Source organism: Anser anser, assembly GCF_964211835.1.
Source record: "Anser anser genome assembly, chromosome: 1".
Classification (NCBI taxonomy): domain Eukaryota; kingdom Metazoa; phylum Chordata; class Aves; order Anseriformes; family Anatidae; genus Anser; species Anser anser.
The window spans coordinates 46,928,583-46,956,174 of NC_139720.1; the positions used below are offsets into that span (position 1 = coordinate 46,928,583).

The following is a 27,592-nucleotide window of genomic DNA, read 5'->3' on the forward strand; positions in this document are numbered from 1 at the left end:
CTTTGAAATATCCAGACACCCTGGAAACAAAGGTTTAAATCCCAGCAGGGTTGACTCAACCCTTCCACTTTTTGAGGTAGATAAATGGCGTGCAGTGTGCTAGACTACCTATGGACCTCTCTGATAAGGTGACACCTGAAAAAGAGACATGTGATCTATTCTCTGTATAGATTAAAGAGCTTATTGCCTTTTTCTTAAGTGAAAGTTTGTTTAAAATTCTTGGCCAAAATTTTTCAGCTCAAAGAGTTGTGCAGTTTAACCTGTATCACTTGTTTGATTGACCATTACCTCCTGTTTTAGAGACAGAAATGCTCCAGCGAGACTGCCGGCACTTCAGCCTGATCCAAAGCCTGTCAAAATGAAGGCCCTTCTAGTAACCTTTCTGTGTGTTTTTTTTTTTTTTCTTGTGCAGCACCTTCCAAAAAAACCTAGCACCCCCTCCCCCAAACCCAAATACTATTACTGACAATCCCCGTGGTTTAATATATCAGAAGCACAAATGCATGTGTAATACCATATATTTACATCCTATTAGATATGCATATGTGCACACACATAATACAAAAATGGAATCAAATAAATGTGACTCAGTCCTCCTAGCTACCTCAGCCCACTTGTCCCAGTCATGCAGCACATTAACATTCATCTCACAGTGATTTGCCTACAGAAATTTTGTGAGATGAAAGTTTGATGCATAAGCAGGATCTCAGGACACAGCAGTTCCCTTAGCAACCCTGCAGCCCGCTCCTGCAGCCCTGACCCAGCTACAAAGCCTTCCACCAGCCACGGAGACACATTTAATGACAGCTGACTGAAATTTGGGAGCACTGGTAAACTGCCTTCTTATCTTGAAATCACCTTAGAGGAATATTATCTTTATTGACTTGCTTAAAAAAAAAAAAAAAAAAAAAAAGCCCACAAACGGCTGCTACAAATTAGTACATAATAATAAGCAGCAATACCAATTTATTAGTGTGCCCTCCCTCTCCACCAGTAAAGCACCTGGGGCACTGCATAACAGAGTAAAAATAAACACGGCATAATTAATTAACACTGATTGCACTCCCTCCCCTCCGGCCCATCAACGCTCCAGCTGTTGGGGCCTGCCTGGCTCGCCATGTCAGGGCTCTGCCCACCCAGCCTCTGCAGGCCCTTGCCACCTTCCCCTACTCTCCCACTGCCCACACGGCCTCTGGCGTGGCCTCATGTCTCGGAGCTGGCATACAGCTCTGCCTTCTTGCTATTTCTGTCAGTTACGTCCCTGCTTTCCCTGTTTTCACTTTGTGAAAAAAAAGGCCGGTTTTGTCTTTTGTTGGAGAGAGCAGTGAATTATGGATATGATTGTACAGGAACAGTGTGGAAATATTTAGAGAATAACATTATGGCCTGGGCAAATGTTGCAATGATTTTTCAGGTCTTTCTAGCCACAGTGCTAAAACTAAGTACTATCAAAAGTCTGGTTTTTACTGACATATCCATGTGGTATCTCTGGGCCAGACCTGAGCCTCCTGTTTGACCACTGTGCTGTCCAAATTAGCAAAAATCAAATATCTCTCTCCACAGAGAGTTTGTTGGTGTTGGCCTTTCTGCTTGGTGATGAGGTGCTGCCTTCCAGCCTTCTGAGTTTTTTTAATCTCCTCCACTTCACACTAGAGCAGGCTCCTGGACAAAGACAATGTTTAGCCAGCAGGGATTGCAACAGAAAACTTTTAATGTGTTTGTATGCTTGTGTATTGAAGATAAAGGAGGTTCAAGAGAGCTCTGCCACAGAATGCAAGAAAATGTTTTCTCTGTATGTTATTCATCATCAAGATAATACCAACAAGATGAAAACAGTAAGTCGTTATATGTCAGAAAACCAAAAAGTGGCCAGTAGCATCTTAGCTCTCTCTGGTGAGCACCTTTCATGCTCAACCCTTGTCACCACATGCCCATCTCTGCAAGCTAGAATGAAGCAGTGAAGTCCCCAGTAGGGACAACTGTGCCAGTGCACAAATACATGAGAACTCAGTAATGCCTCCCCACCTTAGAAAAACAAACAAACAAAAAACCACACACACAAAAAAAAAAAAGAAAATGTGTTATATAATAGTTACTACATGGGGTAAACTGTTGCATGTTGCAACAGGTTTGACTGAAGCTTGTAGTCACCTCCTTTACATTACCCATATTAGTATTAAGACAGAACTATAACAAGATAATAAAGTTCTGATGGGGATGGACCTCTTGGTTTCAGAGATAAAAGTTGCTCATGTAAACAGGAAATCTGCACGTCAAAAGGAGATATTCCCTTTCACAGCTTGTGCCAAGCAAGAAATTGTAAGAGTTGTGGCTGAAAAATGAGCACTGTGTAGCCATGCAAGGCTGTGGCCAGGGATGTGACAGTGCATGTGACAGTAGCCTCAGTGTTCTGTCATGCTGGGGTGAGCATAAACCTTCTTTCCACAGATTTGCATTTTGAAGGGCTTTATTGTGAAGATGAGGTGTTTTAGGTCAAATACACTCAGTTTAAACCACCACTTATTGTAGGCCTCAATTCTGCATCTGTAGACATTCAGGAATAGAAATAAGTAGGTTTAGATTAAATGCTGATAGATAAATAAATAAACTATGCTTTCATGCCTCATGTTATTTAAAATGATTTTCATCAGATTACTCACCAGTCTCCAAAGCTAAAAAAAATCTCTTGTTATGAACAGACATATATATACAGTTTATCCTTTTGAATCATCCTTCCAACTTGAGATCAGCTGGGAGAAAATTTAGGCACAGTCAGAGCAGGTAGCTGCCTTGGATGGCTAACTGCTGGTGGCTGCAAAATTACGGTCAGCTCTGGCTGCTGCAGATTTGGCTTCTTTGCCTGCTTTTGCCTATCTTTTTTGCTAGGAGGGTTGGGGACTGGCTGTCTAAGCTGCCGAGGTGACTGCAGAGAGGATATTTCTTGCTTCCTGCACAGATGGATGTGCAGGAAGGAGACCTGTGTCATCACCCAGAACCACCATAAATCTTCCTTACCCTCCCCAAAACTCCCCAGGCCACTGAAATTTCCATTCCTCTGCAACACTCAGCCCTCATCCTTCTCTCCTTTCTCTCCAGGCATTTGTCATTCCCAGTCCCTGATACATCACTTCGCAGTTGGCACACGCCTTTCCCCACAATCCCTATGCTGCACCTGTGATGGTCTTTTTCACTCAGGGTTTGGTTGCTCCTACCTATATATATGACATAAACTTTCCTGATCTCAGAGCAAAGCGCTCCTTTTTTCCCATCCCCTTTGTGTACTTCCATCCTCCCCAAATCATGCCAGCTTCCTTGGTTCTAGGAGCAGAGCTGTGCCAATGTGTTAGCTTTGCCCATGCACTGGCATAGCTTCGGCCAGCCCAAGCTCTTGCCGCCAGGCCAAGAGGAGCAAACTGGAGCTGTTGGCTATGCACTAGCCCCTCAACATTGGGATGCCGGTTGTGCAAAGCTGACAAAAGCTCTGGCCATGAAAGTCACCGCGATGAAAAAATTACAGTCTCAGTAGACAGGATGAGCACAGTCTTGTGAGAAGGGAAACAGTAAAGCAGAGAGAAGAAATATGACAGCCCAACACAGGACGTTGGTAATGTCTTCAGAGCTAGATGTGCTAATGTGGACCTGTATTTCAAAAAGAACAGGGTACGGCTAGGGGACCATCACTCACAGAAAGCAGGGGTACCAATATTTTATGATCAACCATGAGATCCTTGAAAAGGTTACATTTAACCCTCTAAAAACCTAGCTCATATGAAAAATAATTTAGGATGTTACACGAAAAAACATTATGACGTATTAGATATCCATGGTGGTGCCCCTAAGTTTATAAGCCATGACTATTGAAAGTTTTAGACCTCTGAAACAAGGAGGGAAGTATTGACTCCAGGGACATCACCTCTGAAGTAGACCAAAATACTTACAGAATAGGTGGTGAAATATGTAGGATGGGAGAAAGGACATTCTTGATAGCATAGTACTCTAAATTAGGTGTGATTGAAAAGATTTTAGAATTATATCTGATTTTTTTCATGGAATGGTAAATGAAGGAAAAGAAGAAATGTGTTTGTCTCAAATATCCTAGTTTTGTGTTGTTTTGCTGATTAGAAGTAATGCAATGTGTTTTATGATATCATTTGTTACTGTACCACAAGGTTCCAATAAACACTTTAATAAACATCATAACCCAAGAACTCATCATCCCTGGTAATATCTCCATAAAATTTATTGCAACATCATTCTGCCAAGGCTCCTGACTGAAGAATTTAACTTAAAGGGTTATTTTTGATTTTTGGGTGTGAGGAACACATTTGTGAAACAATTGCCATGCAGCTGGCTAATCACATCAGCTGCACACACCCATAGCAGCAGACATTCAGACATTTTTTGAGACATTTTGCACCTCCTGAACCCCACAGTGGCCTAGTGAGGAAAGGGACGAAAAGTGAAGCAGTTACAAACCTGATCCTGGGCTCCAGCTCAAGCCATTGGCTCTACCTTGACACTGCCCTGCTGGGTCCAACTGCTTGTAGTGGGGTTGGTGAGTGACTCTTTCTAGTCCCTGGAAGCTGAATTCCAGTCCAGGTTGCCTGACTATTGCTTTAAATGTATCTCTGACTTGCCTGATCTTTATGGTTAAAACACTGATGAGAAAATGCTTGAACTGACATCACCCCACAAAGCCAATTCTGTTCTTTCTTTCTAGTTCATAGTTTCAGCTAGTAGTTTTGCATATTGAATTCATATTGAAACAGTGAGATTATTTGCTTACATATTGTAACAACACATAATGCTATCAAACTATTAAAATAAGCTCTAGTACAAAGACGTTCAGCAGAGATAGACTCCAGGGATAAAGGAGCAGAACAGCTGGGATAGAGAAGCAGCTACAGAAAGACAGGGAACTCATAGAGGTAGCTTCTTAGATGAATCAAATGATAATGTATGCTAAATAGAGGTAAAGGAAATTTTAAGACAGTCATCAAAGTCTAAAACAGCTGGAACAATCAAAAATAGAGAATACGTGAATACAGCACTTGAGGAAAGAGATGAGGGGTGAGATCTCTTTTTGCACTCTGGTCCCTATGAACTGTTGGAGTGGTTCCCTCGGGAGGCTGGCAGGATCAGAAAAGTTGCCATCCTGCTTCCCTCCCTGGTCATTTCCATCCCCTGGGAAGCCCACACAAGGTGGCCCAGGGGAGCAGTGGGATGCAGCATACCTTGTGCTCCCCTCTGCCATGGGGACCAAGACTGGGTCTACCCATGGCTCTGGGTTTGGTGGGAACCAACAACATCAGCAGAACGACTCATAAGAAGGGGCATGAAAGAAATTAACAATGAACAAGGAAGAAAAAATGGGTCTGATACTGCTTGGAGCCTCCTCTTTTTTAAACTTTTATTTTTATTCAATTGTAGTTGCAGCATGGAAAAATAAAACACGAGGAAGAAATCTGATACTCACAAAGATAGTTCAGCTTAACGGTAGCAACGATCTGTCACTTTCCCAATATTAATTGCCCATGTTTGTCTCCTCAGTTGAAAAGAGACTTTATCAGGAATGTGATTTATATAAAAGATAGCTGGTTTTATACCTCTTTATACAAAACAAGCAATCTTGGCATAAATCAGCATTAAAGCATTTAAACAATAAGTTGTTAACTCATAAAACAATAAGTCAGCTTCCAACACAAGCCAAAATACGTCACTGTCAGGTTCTGCTCACTTGGTAGGAGTCTCCAGGCAAATTCTCTCACATCTGTGTCTTAAAAATAGATTTATCTTAATGCGTGGGGGATTTAGCTCAGATTCCGACTGCAAAGAGGTCCATTTCCAGGCCATTTTTGTAGCAAAGTCATAGATGCATACAGGTGTGGGGCTTTTTTATTTGTTTATTGGCTTGCCTTTTTTGCTTTTAAAGGAAATGTCACTGTTTTATTTTTCATGGGTATTGCACCACAGAGACCAAAAGTATATGGGCTTCACCACTGTGCCTTCATTTGTAAGTTCTCCTATGGCTCAGTATATGACTGTTCTTTACTACATTGGCTTATGCAGCTTTTTCCTTTTCAATTTTCTTAGTATTAGTTCCTACTGTACAGCTCAAGACTAAAAATAAAGGATAAAATGACAATAAAGGCTCCCAGGGAAAAACAAAAGGGAGGAAACATGAAAAGGACTTGAGAAGAAAAGGGTACAAAAGCACAAAGTACAAAGGAGCCTAGAGTTGAAAAGATTATAGAATTATGGAAAAAAAAAAGTGCTAATGTAATCTTAAAAAAAAAAGGAGAGAGAAATAATTCAAATGAAAAGCTATCAAAAGGAAGATAAAAAGGAGGAACATTTAAGAAAAAGCGGAGATATTTTTAGACAGCCTGCTTAACCTGAGGGGACAGCCTTCAGGAAAGCCAGATGTAGTTTACTGAAATTATTATCCTAATAAAATGTGTAACTGAACACAGAACACCACAACGACACTTTTAATGGCAAACACAAAACCACATTCTCCCTCTCCGTTCATAATGCCTTTATTTTGAATAGATCATGAGCACAACTTTCGCACCAGATTCTGGCATTCCCAGCTTGTTAATTCTCTGGGGAAATAATGCCTGCACGGTTTGTCTTTATTTTCCTATGATAAACACCGAAAACTTGGGACTTCACACTTATAAAATGGTCATATTATTTTGGGACCTGCCGTCATGGGATGGGAAACTGCTAAGGACCAGCAAGACCCATTGGGTAAGCCAAAGACTCCAAACTTGGCAGTTTTGGCCAAAATGAACCACACAGGCAGCTCTGGAAGGCAGGTGACAGACAGCGAGGGGTGGGACCTCTTACCAGGAGGGGACCCCCATTGCTCTGCCTGCTGGTACCCCAGTGGGTGAAGGGGTGAAGACATTTCAGTGCTGGGCGGGCAGGCTTGGGGCTGGTGGGGAGCAGTCCCTAAGTCCTTTGCACATGGGGAGAGAGATGGAGATGCGGCCCTTCAGGGTGGGAGCAGGGTCCCCAGCCCTGCCTGCCCACTGCCCCTTCCACTCATCCCACCTGGCAGCTTTAATTATTTACGTGGTACTCTTAAACAGGGTTAAAATTGAATGGCCACTCTGAGGGCAGGAAGAGAGAGTCAGTTCAGCCTGCTAAAATGCAGTCATTAATTTTCTACATAATCTCTCATTATAGTGCTATATTTAGAGCAAAGAAGTCTTTTTTTTTTTTCTTTTTTTTCCCCCTCATTCCAAGCTCTTATTTACAGCAACATATCTACCTTTCCCAAAATATCACATTTTCACTGGATATTATTAAGTTTCTCCTCATTTCAGAAATAACCTGTTCTGAAATATCTAAAAAATAAAAAGTGTTAAACTTGTGTTTAAATGATATCAGTATAAAAAGATGAGTGAGGATTCTCATTAGTAAACATCTTATAGAATCATAGAATATCTGAGTTGGAAGGGACCCTCAAGGATCATTGAGTCCAACTCCTGGGTCCCCAAAAGACTGCCCCCCAAAAAAACCCAAAATCAGATTATGTGTCTGGGAGTATTGTCCAAATGCTTATTGAACTCCAGCCGGCTCAGTGAGTGTCTTCATTTCCCATTTAATATCAGTGGTGCCAAGGTATATCTCAGTTGAAAAGGCAGTTAGATAAATAAACAAAAGAAACATCCATCAAGGACTATTAAATACAAAGGTGCAAATTCAGTCTTTGTCTTACAAAGCTACTAAGCTAAGTCTCTGGGATTACTGTAAACTGAAATAACTCTTAGTTCTTACCTTGCTTTTATTCTTGTGTTTGACTAGATGGAGCTGGTCTAGATATACCACTGGAGGTGGCTTGGCTATTTTTATGTTATAAAACCAGAGCTCAAAAACCAAAAATACCTTTTTAATGTATTTTTCATGTGGATTTCTTTGGCATGGATTGCACCAGAAACCAGGAGCCAGATTCTCACCACTACACACACTGTAAGGGGAGTGCCTATGGAGTCCATGATACTCAGCAACACACAGCATTGTCGAGGTTGGAGAAAATTGGGCAATGGAGACATGGAGATACACCTTTTTAGGTTTTCACACGTGCAGAGAAAAGCCTTGCCAAGTGAGTTAGAAATATTCAGAAGTGGTGAGTGCAGTTCCCACACAGGGTGAGTGGTTTGTGATGTTCATGACAACTTTTTCATTACGGGTCACACATCACTAAATCCTTTCGATAGCTGACCTAATCATTGCTGGGATGGGGATAAAGGAGGGGAAGCAAGGTTGAAACCAGAGGAGCCTGGACAGCAGGAAAGTTAAAGGTAAAAAATAGACCACTGCCAAGGTGTATTTGACATTTCTGACATGCAAACCCCTGGCAGTTCAGCACCTGTCTGCATAGCCAGGAGTAGGTACAAAACTTCATTTCTGCCCATAGTCTGATGCGGAAGGTGGGCTGTCTCTCTGCCATACAAAAGCTAGAGAATGAATATTCTGAATATTGGAAGAGAAGAATGGTATGAGGAGTAGTCAGCATAGATTCACTAAGGGGAAATCATGCTTGACCAACCTCATTGCCTTCTATGATGACATCACCAGCTGGGTAGATGGGGGGAGAGCAGTGGATGTCATCTACCTTGACTTTAGCAAGGCTTTCGATACTGTCTCCCATGACATCCTGACAGCAAAGCTGAGAAAGTGTGGAATAGAGGAGTGGACAGTAAGGTGGGTTGGGAACTGGCTGACTGGCCGAGCTCAGAGGGTGGTGATCGGCGGCGCAGAGTCCGGCTGGAGACCTGTGACTAGCGGCGTTCCCCAGGGGTCGGTGCTGGGTCCGGTCTTATTCAACATCTTCATCGATGACCTTGATGAGGGAATAGTGTCTGCCCTCAGCAAATACGCCAATGACACAAAGCTGGGAGGAGTGGCTGACACACCAGAAGGCTGTGCTGCCATTCAGCGGGACCTGGACTGGCTGGAGAGATGGGCAGGAAGAAACCAAATGAAGTTTAATAACAGCAAGCGTAGAGTCCTGCACCTGGGAAGGAACAACCACACGTATCAGTACAGGCTGGGGGATGACCTGCTGGAGAGGAGCTCTGAGGAGAAGGACCTGGGGGTCCTGGTGGGTGACAGGTTGACCATAAGCCAGCAGTGTGCCCTTGTGGCCAAGAGAGCCAATGGGATCCTGGCATGCATTAAAAGGAACGTGGCCAGCAGGTCAAGGGAGGTGATCCCCCCCCCTCTACTCTGTCCTGGTCAGGCCTCACCTGGAGTACTGTGTCCAATTCTGGGCTCCCCGGTACAAAAAAGACATGTATCTCCTGGAAAGAGTCCAGCAGAGGGCCACAAAGATAATACGGGGCCTGGAGCATCTTCCCTATGAAGAAAGGCTGAGAGACCTGGGTCTGTTCAGCCTGGAGAAGAGAAGACTGAGAGGGGATCTCATTGATGTGTATAAATACCTGAGGTGTGGGAGACAGAGGGATTTGGCCAACCTCTTTTCAGTGGTTTGTGGCGATAGGACATGGGGTAATGACCACAAGATAGAGCACAGGAAGTTCCGCACCAACATGCGAAAGATCTTCTTCACAGTGAGCGTGACGGAGCACTGGAACAAGCTGCCCAGGGAGGTTGTGGAGTCTCCTTCTCTGGAGATATTCAAGGCCCATCTGAACGCCTACCTGGGCAGCCTGCTCTAAGGAACCTGCTTTGGCAGGGGGGTTGGACCCAATGATCTTTCGAGGTCCCTTCCAACCCCTTCAATTCTGTGATTCTGTGAATATCCTGAGAATGCCATTGCTCTCCTCTAGGTATGGCCCCAAATGTCTGACCCTGCCTTGTCCCTTCTCATTGCTCCTAATGAAGAAAACTATACTTGTGCCAGCATTCAGTAAGTCCAGAGGGATCTCCCATTAGTAGGAATTCCTTCATCTGTAGATGGTTTTTATTTTTATTTTTCACAATTTTATATTCATACCATGTATGTTGAGGAAATACAAGTGATAAGGAAACGAGGCTAGAATAGGTGGAGTACTAACCAATCTTCCACTGGCAGAACAGCCCTCTTAACCATTTCATTTGTTTACAGATCTTCCCTGGTTTATCACATTTAGGCTCAGCTTACCAGGAAGAAAGCAGTCTGTCATGCGTGGTGCCACGTGACCAAGATGCGCAGTCAATCTGGAACAGTAATGAAGACAAATCACACAACCACATTCTGCGTAGCCCATGAATTGAGGTATATTTGAATAACATCGCTTATCAAATCCACTTGAGAAAATCAAGGGTGGTTTGTGAAATTCCCAGGAATAGAAAAATAGTCTGCTGGAAGAACTCATTGCTGATCGCAGAAAGATCTTGGTAAACTATTCTGCAGTAAGTGGACCAAATGGGATGGAGCAGACAATTTCTCTGAGAAGGAGATGCCTTTTAGGAGCAGAGCAGTAAAATATTACAGAATGGATGCAATGAGAAGATGTAGGCTGATCTACCAGTTCAGACCCACAAGCCAGGGACTACACCTGTGCATGTGAACCTATTAATGCAGGACTGTGGCTCCCTCAGTTAAAAAACAGTCCTGTCTAATGGTATTAGTACAATGAATCTGTGGAAATGAAAATATATGAAGCATTTCCCAAATGGTCATGCATATGGCTCTTCTTGACTTCAGAGCCGAGTGCATTACTATGACCTGTCTTTCCCCCACCCACTCCCTTTTCCCAAGGGAAGCAACTCATGCCTCCAGTACTTTTGCACCTTCCTTTGAACACATCTTAATGTTAACTCCATTCTTCTTTAGCAACATATTCTACTTTGTATAAGTCTGAAAGCAAACTCCCACGTGAAGGATAGTGTCAATATTCCCCTCCACAACCTCCTTATCTTTAAACAGTAAAATTGTTGACACATGGCTCAGAATATGAATATTTGATCAAAATGAACCTTCAGTGATTCCAGAAATTTCACATCCCCAAGCGTCTTTTTTGGCAGATGGCCAGTAATCATCTACATTTTTTTCCGTTTGGATCCACCTTGTTTCAGGTTTAATGCCCTTAGAATAGAACAACCATTATGGAAATTAGTTAGCAGCTGCTGTACATCAATGTTTAGAAAATTAATATTACCCACATTACACAGCACAGAAGCTGAATTTTAATGAAGCACGGAAACTATAAGCAAATTGACCTTTAACCTCATCAGAGAAATAGTCAAACACAACTTTGTCTGAGAAAACTTATAATTTCCACCAGAATTCTCTGGACGTGATAACAGAAATATTGTATTTTCATTGTAATAAAAGGAATTAAGTGCTTCAGCAGATTACAGATGACAAAGGAAACTAAACTATTACGTGTACTTACTGCTAAGCTTTAGAAATCTTTTCTCTTAGTCATATGACAGTGGAAATTATCATGCTTTGTAATAATAGACCTAACACATGAAGGGAAATGATGAGATATATGCTGAGAAGAAAACTGATCTAAGCAGTCAGCTGAGGTTTTTCCTGGTTTAGGAACTGTTACCAGCCCATACAGAGAAGACAGTCCCTTGCTGGCTTTTTGTCTGCTGGCTTCTCTGTCTTGCTGTTCTTCATCGCTGTTCTCTTTTCCTTTTTATTGAACTATCTGAAACGTTCAATTCTGACCTCTTTAATTTGAATAAAGTATTTTCTTTTATACTCTAATACAGTTATAACTGTATCAGAAAAAACAGAAGGGATAAATTTATTATCATCAAGTAATGTATCATGGACATTTTAATTTCAGCTAGAAGCATTTGGTTAATGTATTTTTCTTTCCCTTTTTTTAGAAAATAATTGCAAAACCCACTTAGGAAAACTTGCAGGGTGTCATTCTTCACAGACTTTCTAAAACAATTTTGTAGCCTTATTAAAACACCCTCCTAGTGTGTGTTTCTGTGTACGTGTTTGTGCAGGGTTGAGCTTTTTGTAAACATGCGTCAAGACTGCCAGTATAAATTTACCTGGAGGGTACATTCATTCTATAAATGGCAGCTAGTACAAGAAAGTCCTCCAATGGAAAATTATGCACAGTTTCTAGCAGAACTGTTTACTGATGTTCAAAGTTAGAGGAACAGATCTGAATGCTGTAGTGGCTACATTTAGTTTTTATTCACATTTAGTTGGCAATAGTTCTAAAACTCTCAAAAGTTAATATATGTAAAAAAAAAAAAAGTAAACAGTAGGATATTACAAGATTCAGATACTGTAAAATAAATGGACTCACCTGGCTGTGGAATGAATCCAGCTCCATGAAAAAGGATTAAAATTAACAGGACTTTAGAGGAAGGAGAAATTCAGCTTCTCATTTCCTTCAGACACAATGCTGATTAGAAGACTGCAACAGAACAGAATGGGCTATAAAATTACTTAAAGGTCATCACATGTTGTAATAAACTGTAACCTAATTTATTTTTTTAATGCTGACATGAATCTGCTGAAACTAGAAAAGCAGGTAACTTTTTCAATTAATGTCAAAATCTCCCATTTGATTTTATAGGTTGTTTTACCCATTCTAAGTTAAAATGATGCTTTATTATGGCATCATTTTATGAGCCCAAAGAGACATTTTGACATTTACCATAATCTCCTAGAAAGCCAAAAGTGAAATGGTTCCAAAAGATGTACTGAATAAAACACCCTGAAACAAAATGTAAAAAACATTACTTTATAAATAAGAGTGGTGATTAAAGTATTGTTTTTTCCCACTTCAAATGCAGGGGCTGTATTTCCCCCCACCTTCTTAATACTCTCTGACACCGTCTTTGAAATAAAAGGCAAGCATCTTGCAAGAGAGACCTTTTAAAAGCAATAAAAATCCTTCCCCAGCCTTCATTTTTGTCTCGTTATTTTACCTGCAACCATTTGATGACAGTTCAGTGTAGGGGTATTACGGATTTAAACCACAATTTATGGACAGCCTCTGTTCCTTCCTGGAACACTGCAGGTGAAGAGATGAGACAGAAAGTCTTGAACAGTCTCAGTTGGGGAGCTGGTTCCTCCCAGCCCTCTCCAAAGTCAGGCACTTGAGCAGCCCTGGTTTCCTCATCTCATCTTCTGAAGGGCATCCCCTACTTCCCTGTCCTGTGAGAGAGCTGAAGGGTGGAGGTAGCTCTGTGAGGACACTTTCTGCTGCAGGCAGAGTTTGGAGGAGTAGATGAAGGGCAGCAGTGACCTGGTGAGGCCAAGCACCCTGGGCTCAGCCCAGTGGGGCATCACCATCCGTGGAGCTTCATTGCCTCACCAGGGAGGAAAGGGGAGGTTGTGCTTCATTAACTATTGATTGCTAAATGCTGACATGGTGTCAAGGTTTCTCCATTTTATCAGCAGCTACTTCCAAGGACCTGTTAGCAGTTCAGAGTTGCCTAAGAGCAAACTTGACTCTTGGCTGCCAGTGGAGACGACGCATGTTAAGACACAAGATGTTTGTGTGGAAGCAGCCGTGCATAAGGGCATAGGGAGAAGTGTAAGGAAAGGCCTGGGCCTGCCCTGCCTGGGTGGCCACAGAAGTCAGTGTCTGTTTTCTGCACAGTAGTCCAGCTTTCCTTGCTGTGGAGTGGGAAGTCCCAGCAGAGGTGCAGGTGGTGACCCCCAGGGCTAGAACCGGGTTGGTTTTTGGTTTTGTTTTGGAGCCCAACAGTGCTAAGTTCTTGCACAGGAAAGGAGCAGGGCAAGTGAGTACCAGCACACCTTGGTTCGAGGCTTGAACTCAAGTCAGTCAGGCAGAGGAAAAAGTCTCAATCACTATCTAGCACCACAGGATGGATATTTGGCCACTGAGCAGGTAGCAGGATGGGATGGACCACCATCATCTCCCCATGCTGGATGTGTTTCCTTTGGGGTTTGGCGTGGTGAGAGCACCTGGTCCCTGCATGATATGGTACCCAGGTGGCAGGCTGGTGCAGAGCAGTCTGTCAACCTGTCAGCAGCAATTTTCTCATGGGATTTAGATGCTGCCAAGCAATAGAGAGCATGGCAAAACCTTCAGTCTGGACAAAGAAACATTCAGCTGCAGTGAATTACCTGTGGCTTCCCTACAAACCTCAGGTATTTTCTGCTCTGGTGGTGCTTACTGGAAAGCCAAGAAAATATTTCTGAAACAAAAGAATCAAAAAAAAAAAAAAAAAAAGAGAGAGAGAGAGAACAGGGTAAAAATGATGAAGGTGTGGGCTTTGCAAAGCCAAGGTGAATGCTAGAAGATAGAGCATATAATTTCAGGTATAGGGCTGGAATCCCCATTGATCTAATGAGTCTCACAAGTTGCTTCTCTCTGTGTGTTAAATCACCAGGTGCCTTCCCTGGTACACCTTGTAATATACTGCCAGCTGGTTTTCATCCTGAATGATACATTTGCAAATTCTCCAGTAGGCCTCATTAGCAAGGAGTTGCTAGCATTTGCAGCCATGCGTTAGGTTTAGCTTGTATCTTACAGGCACGTTTTTAACGTCCTTGTTATGATTGCAATGGCAATTTTGAAAGATTATACCAACTTCAAACGACAGCAACTTTCTAAGTGCCCACAGGAAGAGGACAGCAGTCACACTGTTTGAGGTCAGTTGGGAGACCAGGTTTTTCTGTTCTTCTGGGTTAATCAGAAGGCAGAATCTTAAGTGCCAATTTTGTAAAGAACTTTGTGTCCAGTTTTCCTCCAGCCCCGATGCTGAACTGTCTGATCAATACTAAATCTAATTTATAATGATGGCCCCTGTGAAGCTTGCAAATGTTATGTCAACATATCTTAATAGCTTTGGCTTCCTGAGCAGCCTTGTTAGCTGCAACCTTGTCTGCTTCTGCTACTCTCTTAACTACTTCCACCTACAGAGCCCCATCTGTAACAATGTTGACCACTTCTCCCATCTTTTTTGCTCTGTTCTACCAGCAGAGGCTTCAGAGCTGTCAGTTCCTGTTGTGTGATAGCCCTTCGACAAGCACAAGGAAGAAAAGAGAAGAGGGAAGAAAACAAAATTAATTCCCCTGTTGATTCTCCCCCTCCCTGCAACTGATGAACCAAAGAAGGAAATAATTGCTACTCTCTTTTAATAATGGCACGTTTACAGAAATTTCCATAAAGATGATTCAGAAAGGAATGCATGGATTTCTTCTCTGTGGGGTGTCCAAAACGGTTTGCATTGTTCCATAATGTTATGTTATTAGTGCTCCATCTAATTTATATTTGCATTTCCCTGTCTCCAGGGCAAATTTTTACAACTCACTTGCAAAGTACTAAATGAAGAACTGCTGCAGTGCTAAAGAATTGTATTTTCTAGCAAGCTTTCAAGCCATCCATTAATTGCAAAGAGGCTGAAACCTGAAAGGTATTGAAGGACTCCAAAGAAACACTGAGTTTTCTCCATCCTCATGTGGAGCAGAAAGCACACAGCACTGTAGGAAGTCAGGACTGTATGGAGAAATGGTTGTTCATTACAGTTGTTGTGGGATGGAAACTATAAATATACGCAGTCTGTGTCTGTAGACTATATTCATTGTAAACAGGAGGGCTTGTCTTCCTGCTTGTCACTGGAAGAGACGTTGAAAGTCGAACAGAGTCAAACAAATGATGAGTGACAGCTGGAGAATCACTGTTTTTCTGAGGTGTCTCACTGCCTGAATATGTGCCACATCCACATGTGTGGCAGAAGAGTTTAGGCAAACAAATTTTACTAATTGGATACTTACAAACACTTAAAGAGACCAGATCTTAACCGGGTTTCTCCTGCCAGTTACTGTGGAGGCACAGTCTACCTCCCAGTGGAACAATAGAGGTGAAGATAGGAAATAATGATAGTGCTATTAATGAATTATTCTGAAGTAGTAGTAAAATCTCCTTTATTGCATTGGGAAACTGATGCAAAGATATGTAAATGACTCACTCAAAAGTCAGATGAGAAATGAGTGGTGGAAGGGAGGAGGAGGACACAGATCTCCTGAGTCTCAGTTACATTCTTCACACTGAAACCATTTCTCGCCTTTCAGATATCATCAGAATAAATAAAAATAAAAATAAAAAAAAGTATAAATATCTATACAAAAGAGAACTACATAAATTAAATCTCACCAGTGGTTTCTTATTTCAGAGAATGAGTATATTTCAAGAATTTGCCCAGCATCTCAGGGCAAGCTAATTTGGGTCCAGCAACACAAGCTGCAGATATGCCTGGATAGTCAGCAAGGGACAATGGCTACTCTTTTCTTCCAGAAATAAAGCTAAGGCTTCACAGACTATGGAGAATATGTATTAAAAATCACCAGGTCTGGGAGAGAAAGTAACATATTGTGAGCTTTTTGTTCCAAATACCTGATCAAAGGACAAGAAAAGAAAAAAGAGGCAGCTTTCTAGCCTTTCTGGGCAGCAGAAAGTCATGATGATTTCTGTGCCTCTGATGCCAAGGTGGCTGCTTTGTTTTCTAATGAGAGAATATTATAGTCCAATTAAAAGAGGATAAACTTATTCCACCTGCTTTTTAATGTCAATAACTCTAGGCTGCAGTTTATGGCAAACTCTATCCACACAATGAGGAAGCTGCACCTGCTCAAACATCGGGTCTTAATTTGGCCAAAAATCTGTATGGATGCTCCTCAGATTTTGTTTTCATAAGATGAGTCTGCATGTTTCACTGGGTGCTAACCTTTCAGATATATTTGCAAAGCAGAAAAGTGTAATATTTCAAGTCTTAACCATGTGCCTTAGTTAGTGACTCAAGCCTTATGTTCCAACATTTTTTAAAACTCTTAATTAATTCAAGGTAAGAAGGCAGAATCACATAAGGATTTTTTTTTTCTCAGCAGGGATTCAAAGAATCTGTCCACCTGTTCAAACCAGGAGATGAGCCAAAATTTCATGTTGGAGTGACAATTATCCCTGACAGAGAAACAAAGATATCCCCACCTTCCTTTTGGTTGGCCCATTCTGCAGAGAAGGTGTAATCTGCAAAACTACTGTTCTGCACCTCAGAAAATCTAGCAAATAACATTTGCAAACACTATGCCAAGTTAAAAACAGCAACAAGAACAAAACCTAATTTCTACTTCAGCAGCTTGAAGGCTAGGTCGGAGGGGAAGCAATGCTGACACTTGTGTTTATGAATATTGTATGAGCTCTAACATATATTGAAAGTTGTATTTTAAAAATGAGGTAAATGCTGGTCAAGAGAATGTCCTGCTACATAACTGTTCAGACTCCAAAAGTAATGAGTGTGGCTTTCACAATAGCAAAGAACTACATGTATCTCAGGACTGGTGTCTTCCACTCCCTTTGTTCGCTCCTCCATAGATCCATCTCTCTCTGTTCCTCTGGCTTTGGTAGTCAGCAAGCAATTTTCTCTTTGGCAGGAGGCATTCTGTGTGGCAGTGATAAATATCTTCTTGCTCACATCACTAAGATTCTTCATAAGAAAGAAAAACCTTATACAAGGTCCTCACAAAACCTGTTTCTATATACTGGGATCCTAAGGGCAACAGCAGTGGATGGAGACTATAAACATTCTCTAATGTTTAGGAACAAGTACCTGTGATAAGAATTTAATAACTAGGCGATGTTTTCAAGAGACAGACCAGAAACTAACAGTAAAACACGGAAAATGATCTTTAGCTCAACATTTACAGTTTCTGCAAGCTGGGTGCCTGCAGGCTCTGAGTATGACCTTTGGGAGACCCAAAGTCAGGCTCTGTATGAAGAGTGCCTAAATGAATCCCTGAGGATGATGCACATTGCAAGACAGGGCATCATGTGCACTTTTTCTGAACGTGTGTTCCTGCATGTTCTTTGAGGCCATTCCCTTCTCAGATATTTGGTTTGTGTGCAGTCCTACAGTTCTGTCTCAGAGAAAACCCTCGCTGAGGACTATGGATTCTGATAGACTAATCAGCCATCACACAAAGACAGTTTAGCTGACTGAGTCATATATAGTGGATGTGTGTGCTCCCAGTCTGCCCCTGTGCAATATTCATTGGCTTAGATTGAACAACATTTAGGGGTATCTCGAGCTGATGCTGCACTCCGAGGAAGAAAAATCCACTGACGTGATGTGTTCAGCAGCACAGGAACAAGCAGCTGCCAGCCAGTGGCCGACCATGGTTACAAACATTTGGGAAGTTTTAGATAGGTCAGATAAGCATTTGTTAAAGGCAATCTGCCCTAACAGTGCATGACTTTTCACACAGGTTTGAAAGGGTTAGAAAACATTTGCAAACAACCTCCCTACAAATCCTACTCTAGACAAAGCCAGAGAGAGGGAAGGGATGTTTGAATTGTATCTGGAGGATTTGGCAAGCAGTCAAGCCACTTTTTCCTTATCTGTAGCAAACTGTTAAAAATAGGACAAGATTCAGAAGGCTCAGATCTGCCCTTAAAAAAAAAAAAAAGAGAGAGAGAGATAATTGAAGAGTTTCTCTTACTGGCATGTTTCTATTTCTGTTGTGAAAATGAAAGAAAAACTAATAATGTTGGGGTTTAATAGCAGAATATACTCAATATACAGAAGATGCTTTGATTTTCATTGGGAGTATACAAGGTAGGCTGCTGTTAACCTGTGCTTAGTAAATAGTGCAGAGTAAAATCATAACTGAAGGACTGAGATACAGATCATATACACCACAGATAAAAAAAGGTGGGGAGAGCAGTGACATCTTTCATTTCTCTGTCACCCTGTGGGGATTTAAGAACAATAATAAGTAAGCAGGTTAGCAGCTGCCCACAGATGAGGGGTTTTCTCACCAACAGACCTGATATATTTAGGACCAGGGTTTTTAATGACCAAAAATGGTCCAAATTTCAGCCTTAGCATCTCAACAGAAGTTTGAGATTATCTTATCAAACATCAACAAGAACAGAAACTGTAAAACAGTCGTTACAGGATCTGATTTGTTGCCTGGAATCCTTATTATTGGTGGCATTCAAAAAAAAAACCAACAACATATCTTAAAATGGCAGCTTGGAATAAATAGCCATTCCCTGTGAGACTTTTGAGAGATATGCATTCAGTTTACTGAAAAAAAAACCAACATATTTTTCTTTCTGTCACCAGAGTAGAGGCAATATAGCTACACGTGAACATACTGTATTCTGTCTCAAACACTTCCCTGGAGAATTTCCAGTTAAGTTCTTATTCTACAATTTTTATAGTCAGCGATGATACATAAAATACAGAAATAACATAGTTTAACTTGAAGCTACCAGACTGAATCTGCACTCTTGATCAAAGAATCTTGAATTGACTTTAAAACTGAGGGAATTTCATATGGAATTTATTGTGCAGAAATATGTAGGGTATATTTGGATGTGATTTTTATAAGGACACTTCTTACAGCAACTGAAGATGCTATAAACTGAATTGTGGTATATGAAACTCCTTAAGGTTTATGGCAAAGTTTGTGACTGCTAAAATGAAGACAAATAATTTGAGATAACAGGTGTGTCAGCAGCATAGAGGCTAAATATGATTCATTTTGATACAAAATTCAAATATAATATTCTCTGGAAATATTAGAATTCCATTGTCAGTTTGTAAGTACTGATTTTGTATTAATTCAGACTGAAACAATTTACTTGCCTCTTTGTTGCCGAATAGATTATATTGCACTATAAAGCTTTTAGTACTGTTATTCTTTTTGCAACAATATACTTGTGGCATTTCATAGATATTACACTGATGAAGTCCTTGGACATGAAAATATGTTCTGTGTTCTGATCGCACCAAATCTGTTTATGCATTTCACTCTCCTGAGTTTGTTCATTAGAGCAGTAATTACTTACAAGAGCATAGCTTGCTTTTTTCAGTCCTAAAACATGCTACTCTACCCTAATTAGGTTCTTTGAAGCTAGCACATTCTGTAAATAATTCAAAGATATCTGATTCATGAAAACATCCAAATGCCCTGTAGAAGACATTTCATAAAAAGCACAGATTGGGACACCAATTTCTAGATCTGTCTCTTCTGAAGAAGCACTGGGGCTGCAGCAGGACTGCTGCTGCACTAGAAACTTTCATGGCCAAGATGTGCCCTGGTGGCTCAGGCACCAGCATGCTGGTGCCAGGCAGGGTGCACCCTCAGCTTCAGCAGCAATCTGGCAACTGAATATTAGTATGGTTCAAACAATCTTTCAGCCTGAATGCAAACATCATACCTGTATCCAACCAATACTAAAGGGAAAGGATGCACTTGCCAAGCAAAAAGCTTGTCTGAGGCTTTGCAAAAGGGTATGAGACACGCAGTAGATATAAAGGAGAGCAACAAACCCTGGATACCTGGAGAAGGGAAGTCAAGGCAAGTGTCCGCTGAATATTAATTGCATTTATTTACCACTGGAACAGGTATTTTTGGAAAAAAAAAAAAAAAAAAAAGAGAAAGATTTAATGATAGTGAACGCACTGCTTTTAAAAGACACTGCAAAGGAAACACTCACTTTTTTCTTTTTCTTTCTCTCTGTCTTTATTTATTTATTTATTTTTCCCTCCCCAGAACAAATGGGCCAAATGTAGCAGCCAAATATAGCAAAGACAGCAGCCAGGCCATGCAAATGGTGTGCCACCAGCTGACCTGGAGCAACCTGCAAGGGATAAAAGTTGCTTATTACCGTGGCCCATTTAATCTTTAACTTTTCGACTAAAGAGATGCTAACTAATGCAAAAGAAAATAGTGGTGGTTTTTTTTTTTTGCAAGCCAATTCCTGCAGTGGTAGAAAACGTATTGAAGAAAGAGACGACTGCAGCGTAACAGCAGCTGAGAAAGAGCAGTTAGAAAATGTGAGAGAAGCAGCCCTGCCATCACCAGGGTCAGTGCAGGAGGGCAGGAGGTGCTCCAGGCACACAGCAGCAGTTCCCCTGCGGCCTGTGGAGAGGCCCCTGGTGGAGCAGGCTGTCCCCCTGCAGCCCATGGGTCCCACACGGAGCAGATCTCCACGCTGCAGCCCGTGGAGGAGCCCCCGGTGGAGCAGGTGGATGTGGCCTGGAGGAGGCTGCGGCCCATGGAGAGCCCCCGCAGGAGCAGGCCCCGGGCCGGAGCTGCAGCCCGTGGAGAGGAGCCCACGCAAGAGCAGGGGGTCTGGGGGAAGCTGCTGCCCATGGGGGACGGGCAGTTTGTTCCTGGGGGATGGACCCTGTGGTACGGAGCCATCTTGGAGCAGTTCTTGAAGAGCAGCTGCCTGTGGGAAGCCCCCGCAGGCTCAGTTTGGGAAGGACGGCATCCCGTGGGAGGGACCCCACGTGGAGCTGGGGCAGAGTGGTCATGAAGGAGCAGCAGAGAGGAAGTGTCATGGACTGATGTTAGGAAGTTCTCAGTCCTTGCTCTCCCAGCTGCTGTGGCACAGCAGTTTTTTCCGTTTCTTAAATGTGCTCTCAGTGAGCTGCAAACAACATGGCTTATTGGCTTGGCCCTGGCCAGTAATGCATCCCTTTTGGAGCCAGTTGAAACTAGCTCTTATTTAACATGGGTCAGCTTCTTGATTCTTCTCACGGAGGTCACCGCTGCAACCCCCCTTGCCAAGTAAACCCATTGTGCCTTATTTCAACCCACAAGCCTTTTTTCATCAGATTTTCTTCCTCTGTTTATTGTGGAGGGGGAGTTAGAGAGCAGCATGGTGGTGCTTAGTTACCTACTGGTGTTAAACCACCACACCTTAAAGACCTTGTTTTCAGATACGGCTTTCCCACTTTCTGCTTTTATGTTATACAGCACCTCTTTTAGAAGAAAAAAAGGAAAACAAGCAGGGATAATATCTTCTAAGTAGTAAAAGTGCATATAAATATGTAGCATAAAATAGCGTATAGTAAAGCAGAAGTTTAAGAATTTCAGATACGTTGATTATAAAGAAGAGAAATGTGATAGCTTAAGGTACTTAATGAAAATATTTCTAAAAGCTTGATGGAAGTACTTTTATTAAAAGTGCAACTCCATTTTTCATTCATTAGTTAGATATGTCTAAGCCTAACCTCAAGAATATTTTGTAGTCTTTTGAGACTGTTTACATACCACAGTGTTGGCTTCTTAGCTGGTAGGGATCTCAACAGAAAACTTTGTAGTAAATGGGGGTGAGTGTGTGCATGTGCTTTATGTTTAAGGGAGTAAGACTGCACAAAACAACAGTAAAGTTATACATTATAAAGATAATCTTAACAAGACAAAAATATGTAATTGTTTGACATTGGAAAACAGACAAAATGGCTGTTATTCCATGAAGAGCCTTGTAACTTTCTTCTGTGACCTCTCATCAAGCTCTAGCAAAGTTGCCACATACTCACCTCTATGAGCTTGGGAAAGCCAAGAAAATCCCTACTAACAGCTACCTGCTGTGCAGGCACACAAATTTATGAGAGCTCTGGAATGGATTTATTGAACTTGTTTTTCAACAAAAAGCCAATCTACTTTGTTCAGCATCACTGTAAAATGTACAGCTGAAGCACTCAGTTGTACAAGAGATTCTTACCACTTAACTCATCAACAGAATCACAGGACAGGAGGGCTTTGGGGACCTCCTAATTATATTCTAAAAGCCACTTTTTCCTCTCCCCAAGCTGACACATGCCCGCATTTGTGACCTTGGAGATAGCCAAGGAAATCACCTCTGTGTTTGTGCTTCTACTTCTGGTGTGCAATGGTATGGGATGGGTGCAGGCATGTGCACAAAAGGGGAATAAGAAAATTTTTACCAAGAGTTATAAAGTTATTGTGGGAATGGATCCCAAAGGTGAGAGCTGCTCCACTGCTCCACTACCAGAAAGACAACAGTTCATATAGTTATTAGAGTCACCTACAGAAAGAAAAGGTTGCAGTAGATTTTATCAGTCTGAACATAATGTCTTTGAAACTCTAAGCTATCTGTTTAAAATCAGTTATGTTTTAAGAGACAATGAGCTATACCATACTTTTGAAATGACATGGACCTATAACTACAGCATAACACTTTGCAATTTTCTCTTAACAAAAAAAAACAGGTACAAAATGTTATAGAATAGTGGGATTTCAGTCTGCTAAATTATTAAAAATATATAAACAGATACTAAAAAGCAATACATAATGATGTATATTTCAAAAGCTGAAACATAGCTGTCTTGTACTTCATACAATTAGTTTTGCTGCATCCTGTGCAGAACTTGAGATCCACTTTAACAGTGAACTTTCCAAGTACATATTTTACAAAAGGCCATCTCATTACGCAGCCAATTAAAACGATTTGTTTGTTCATGATGGAATCTAATGTAGAGATTTGTTTTCTTCCAATAGATACCTTCTGCTAAGAAGCCAAATTGGCACAACTTTATAATTGCACTAGTTCCACTGGGAGCTACAAAGAAGTTTGTGAAGCTGATAATTCTTTAGTGCAAATGAACTAACAATAAAGACAAGCCACTTATAAAATTTTCCACTGTGAAAATTGAGAAACATTGCAGCATCCAGAGAAAATGTAGAAGATTAAAAACCACAGGATTTTATTATATTACCATCTTTATCGTATTACTTATAATATTTATTATATTAATTATGTTACAATATATATTATATTATCAGCTTTATAGATGACACACTGATGAAGTCTTCATCATGAGTATTTTAAGACCAACAACCCAATATTGCGAAAGCTTGTTCTTTCCCAAGCAAGATACCAAAGATGCTATAAAAGTTGTCACAGTGACAAAGTTTTGGCCTCTGTTCCCCAAAGAAACCCATTAGTAATAAAAAACAAACTGAGCATAAAATTCAGTAACTCATATAAGCATGTTTTAAAATAGGAAGGAAAACCTATAAAGCCTTATTTTGCTTGTAGTGAATATGAATGGAAAATTGCTGTGAGCATCAATGCTGCAATAGAAACATTCACAAAATACTCAGACACTTTTTGGCTTTGAACTTTGTTTTTCAGTTTTAATTCTGGGAAAAATGTAGCAGAATGAGGACCATCAATGTGATCAGGGACAGACCTGATCTCCCACAGCTAATGGAGAGACTGTTGGTCCTTAGTGCAGACCATGTCATTGCAGAGGAATGTGACCGTGACTGCTCCAACAAGTTATATTCATGGGTAACCAAAACTGCAGGCTGTTCTCTCCCATACAGTTCAGTCTTGAGAAGAGACAAAGAATAAATACTACTACTGAAGACAGAGGAAGCCTTGCTCACTTTCATCCTTTCTCCTTATCATGTGCAATCCAGCCCAAACATGAGGAAGATGAAGGGGAGCTCCAAAGGCCCTAAGGAAGGGCTGCTGGAGCACCTGGAAGCTAAGCAGAGCACCTGGGTGAGGCATAGGTAATGTCAGAGGACACAAGCTAGCTGGTGGCCTGGGCAAGAGGATTTAGACCATAGTGCAGCATTAGGAGAGAACTGTGTTCCTTCTTCTTGGACACAAAACTGTGTTTTATACCATTTGCTTCAGAAGACTAAAGTTAGGAGCCAAATTTTGGTGTATGCTCAGATCCTTTCAGATAGGAATATCACTTGGAGCATTTAAATTTAATCAAGAAGACCTATTTTTATGGTTATAAATGAGTGGCACTAGCATCACCTTAGGTTGTGACTTCATTGCTTTTCAAGTCAGTGCAAAGTATCAGTCAAGTACCACCAAGCCAGCAGTGTGTATCATTGCATTTTGGCTCGTTGACTCTGTAAGTTGCAGAAGAAGATATGGTTTCTTACAGTAGTTGAGCTCTTTTCCTTTGGACAATAAATGCCAGTTTGAAACATCGTTATTATTTTTATTGTGGATAAAATTAGAATTTAAATTTGTAAAACACATGGCAGCAGCTGATCATATAATAAAATGAAGTTTTGGAACTGATGACTAGTTTATACTGGGGTGCTCAAACAAGATAAAGATTGGAGTTAATGCTGAAAAAATGAGCTGGATACATCTCATTAAGGGCTTACTGCTGTATTTGCATTTTTGTTTAATACTCAAATCCTGAAGCACTGCAAATGAGCTGTAACTTTGCAGTCTTTAAAAAATAAATAAAGATTAGATAAATGCAGATGCTATGCAAACAGTCGATCAGCAGCAGGCTACTGAGCAGCCATTAACGAGTGCTGGAAAGTTACACAGGTGATCATGAAAGACCTTTCCAGCAAGACTAAATGCCACAGTGATGTGTGAGTTCCTTCTGATACTTTCCTTGAATTTGTCATGCAGGCTATACGAGGTAATCTGAAGTTATGCCTTGTTAGTTGAGAAAAGATGATGTATCTGTAGGTGGGGAAATACACGTAGAATTACTATCGTGTAAAGAAGAGACAAATAGTATAATTGCACAATGCCTGAATTATTGCAACAGAAAAGAAATAACCTTTTCTATTATTTCTAGTTTTTCTTCATTACCAAATAGCACATGAATAGCTCCAGCATTCAGGATCATACTCAGATTTTCTAAAAATGACTCATCCTAGACCAGAAGAGACAGTTGCTCATTTATACCCCAGATTACAAAAGCATTTTAAAAATCATTCTTTTGCTATCCATTTATTTGTCTTCCCCATACTTTCTTATTGGTTGTTTGTTATGAAAAAGATTTATAGCTTAAAACTCCATCTTATTTATCCCCTTCTTTTTAATGAGTAACTATAAAATAAGCATCATTTTCCTAATGTGCATTTTGAGTGTCAGAAATAGGCAATTTAAAATGTGAAGCTTCAAAACACTATTAATGCCGCAATTTAGTGACAAAATATCTCTCAGTTTCCAGTGCCTCTTGCCACATTTCTTCATTTTGATGATTTATTGTATTATTTCTTTAGCTGTAATAGTTAGGGCCCTAAGTCATTGGTTTATTTTTGTATTTCTCCTCAAATTAATACATTTCAGTAATGGCTGGCTGTACCTTTGTTTGACAATCAGCCGAGAGTGACGCAACGTTGGACCCCCATTGTGCCAGTCACTTCTAGACACCATTCTGAGATCATCTCTCTGTTTCCAGCCTGCGTATGAAACCTGAATACTAACTTGGGAAAGCTCAGGCTGCCATCAGCAGCTCCGGTCTCACCAGAGAGCAACCACGGCTTTCTCCTCCTGATGACAAGGGGGAAAAGCTGTCACAATGCCTAACATGAAAACGGAAGTAATGATAGAGATTAGAGGGTTTCTTTGTGATTAGCTCAGCTTCATGTGCTCCAAAGCCTTCAAAAGAGGATGAACTCTGTCTCAAGAAAAGCACTGCTGCTCAGGGAGTTTACCAGTCTCTCCTCGCCTCTCAAATATGCTACAAGCACAAGTAACTTCTCAGTACTCAGTGTGTGGCACGCACCGCTTCAGGGTGCTGGATTATATGCCTGCCTGCATGAGGTACAATGTAAATTATACAGCATCCTGCTGCTATTTGAAGATATCGAAAGACCATTTCTGTTTTAAATATGCATTCAAAATACGGAGACTATACCACCATGCCTGCATTAGATATACACTTGTACTGAAAATGTTTTCAGACAGCTCTATACAAACTGGACATTTGGGAAAATGTACTGGGGTGCTTTTAAAGCCGCAAAAGGACAAATTATGCATGACAAAGCCCTCCCATGTTCTTCTCTTCTTCTCTTTCCAAACTTCAAAGCCTGTAAAAGTAGCATAGGTACCCTATTTGTACATATACTTTGTATGAGGTGAGGGAAGCTTAGCATCAATATTGCCTTTTAGGGCTGAGGAAATAAGCCCCAGAGATGTGAGATACCTATCTTGGTGTTGTACAGCAGATCTATAAAAACCTCCCTTGCACAGTGCCCTAATCAAATATTGTTAAATGGCCGACACAAGTAAGTTCTAATGACAATGTCCATACTGACAGCTATATCAAGTTAACAGCAACATTTGCCACTGGACAAATACCTGTTGTTTCAAGTTTGGGCCTGAATAAAGGGCTCCTGTGTCCCTGCAGATCGCGAGCCCCTCTTTGTTGAGATTTTGTCCTGTTGTTGTAATCTTTGCAAAAATGCAGGAGTCTAGTTCTGGGGATGAACACACGGAAAGCATAGCTCCCTCCTCTGCCTAAGCATTCAAAGAGTCTGAAGGGTTATTTCTAGAAGAAACCAAAGGTGTTAACTTGCCAAGGTAAACAGGAATGATGGCTTTATTGTGAAACTAAATGATTTATTGTGATTAACAGCTCAGTTTGGTGCCACAAGAACAAAACAGTTGAGATATCCTTACAGCTTATTGTTTTCCTCTGTGAAAGGATAATGTCCTAGCAGTGGACATGGAGGGGCATGTGTCTCCTGGACAGCGAAAAAATAGTTGCTGAAGAAAAGTCACCCAAAGGAAAAACAATTCTGAGACATCCAGAAAACAAAACAAAATAAAACAACAACAACAACCAGGTAAAATTGTATTTGTAAAATCTGCCCAGGCTTGTTGTATTGTTTAGGAGGGTCCCAAACAAGTGTTTTGGTCACATGTTCCTATCTTTAATTTTACTTGGATGTATATTTGTGCAGTATTTAGCATTGAAACTTTTTTTTTTTTTTTTTTAAACTCCAAACTACATTTCTGCAAGGAGCAGAAGAAGCATATATCTCTTTAGCAGAAGTGTTCTCAAAGCCAACCCACTCCCAGGCTCAGTGGAGAGAGGCTGCTATGGACTGGACAACCCTGTGGAGCAAGTTTTGTAC

General features: G+C 41.1%; 1 long non-coding RNA gene across 11 annotated transcripts in view; it reads right to left on the minus strand.

Annotated features, from left to right (window-relative positions):
* Positions 1-3,647: 3,647 nt before the first annotated feature.
* The window catches only part of LOC310893802, a 51,921-nt gene continuing 27,976 nt past the window's right edge, over positions 3,648-27,592 (minus strand). For 2 of the 11 annotated variants that reach the window (XR_014579303.1, XR_014579307.1), the window contains exons 2-4: positions 14,036-14,106; positions 12,240-12,350; positions 3,648-10,173 (exon numbers count right to left, since the gene is read on the minus strand). This is a non-coding gene — a long non-coding RNA (uncharacterized lncRNA). Of the gene's footprint in view, positions 11,045-12,239; positions 12,351-12,867; positions 14,107-27,592 lie in introns of all 11 variants that reach the window. The other 9 variants (XR_014579304.1, XR_014579308.1, XR_014579301.1 and 6 more) reach the window with 7 other exon arrangements.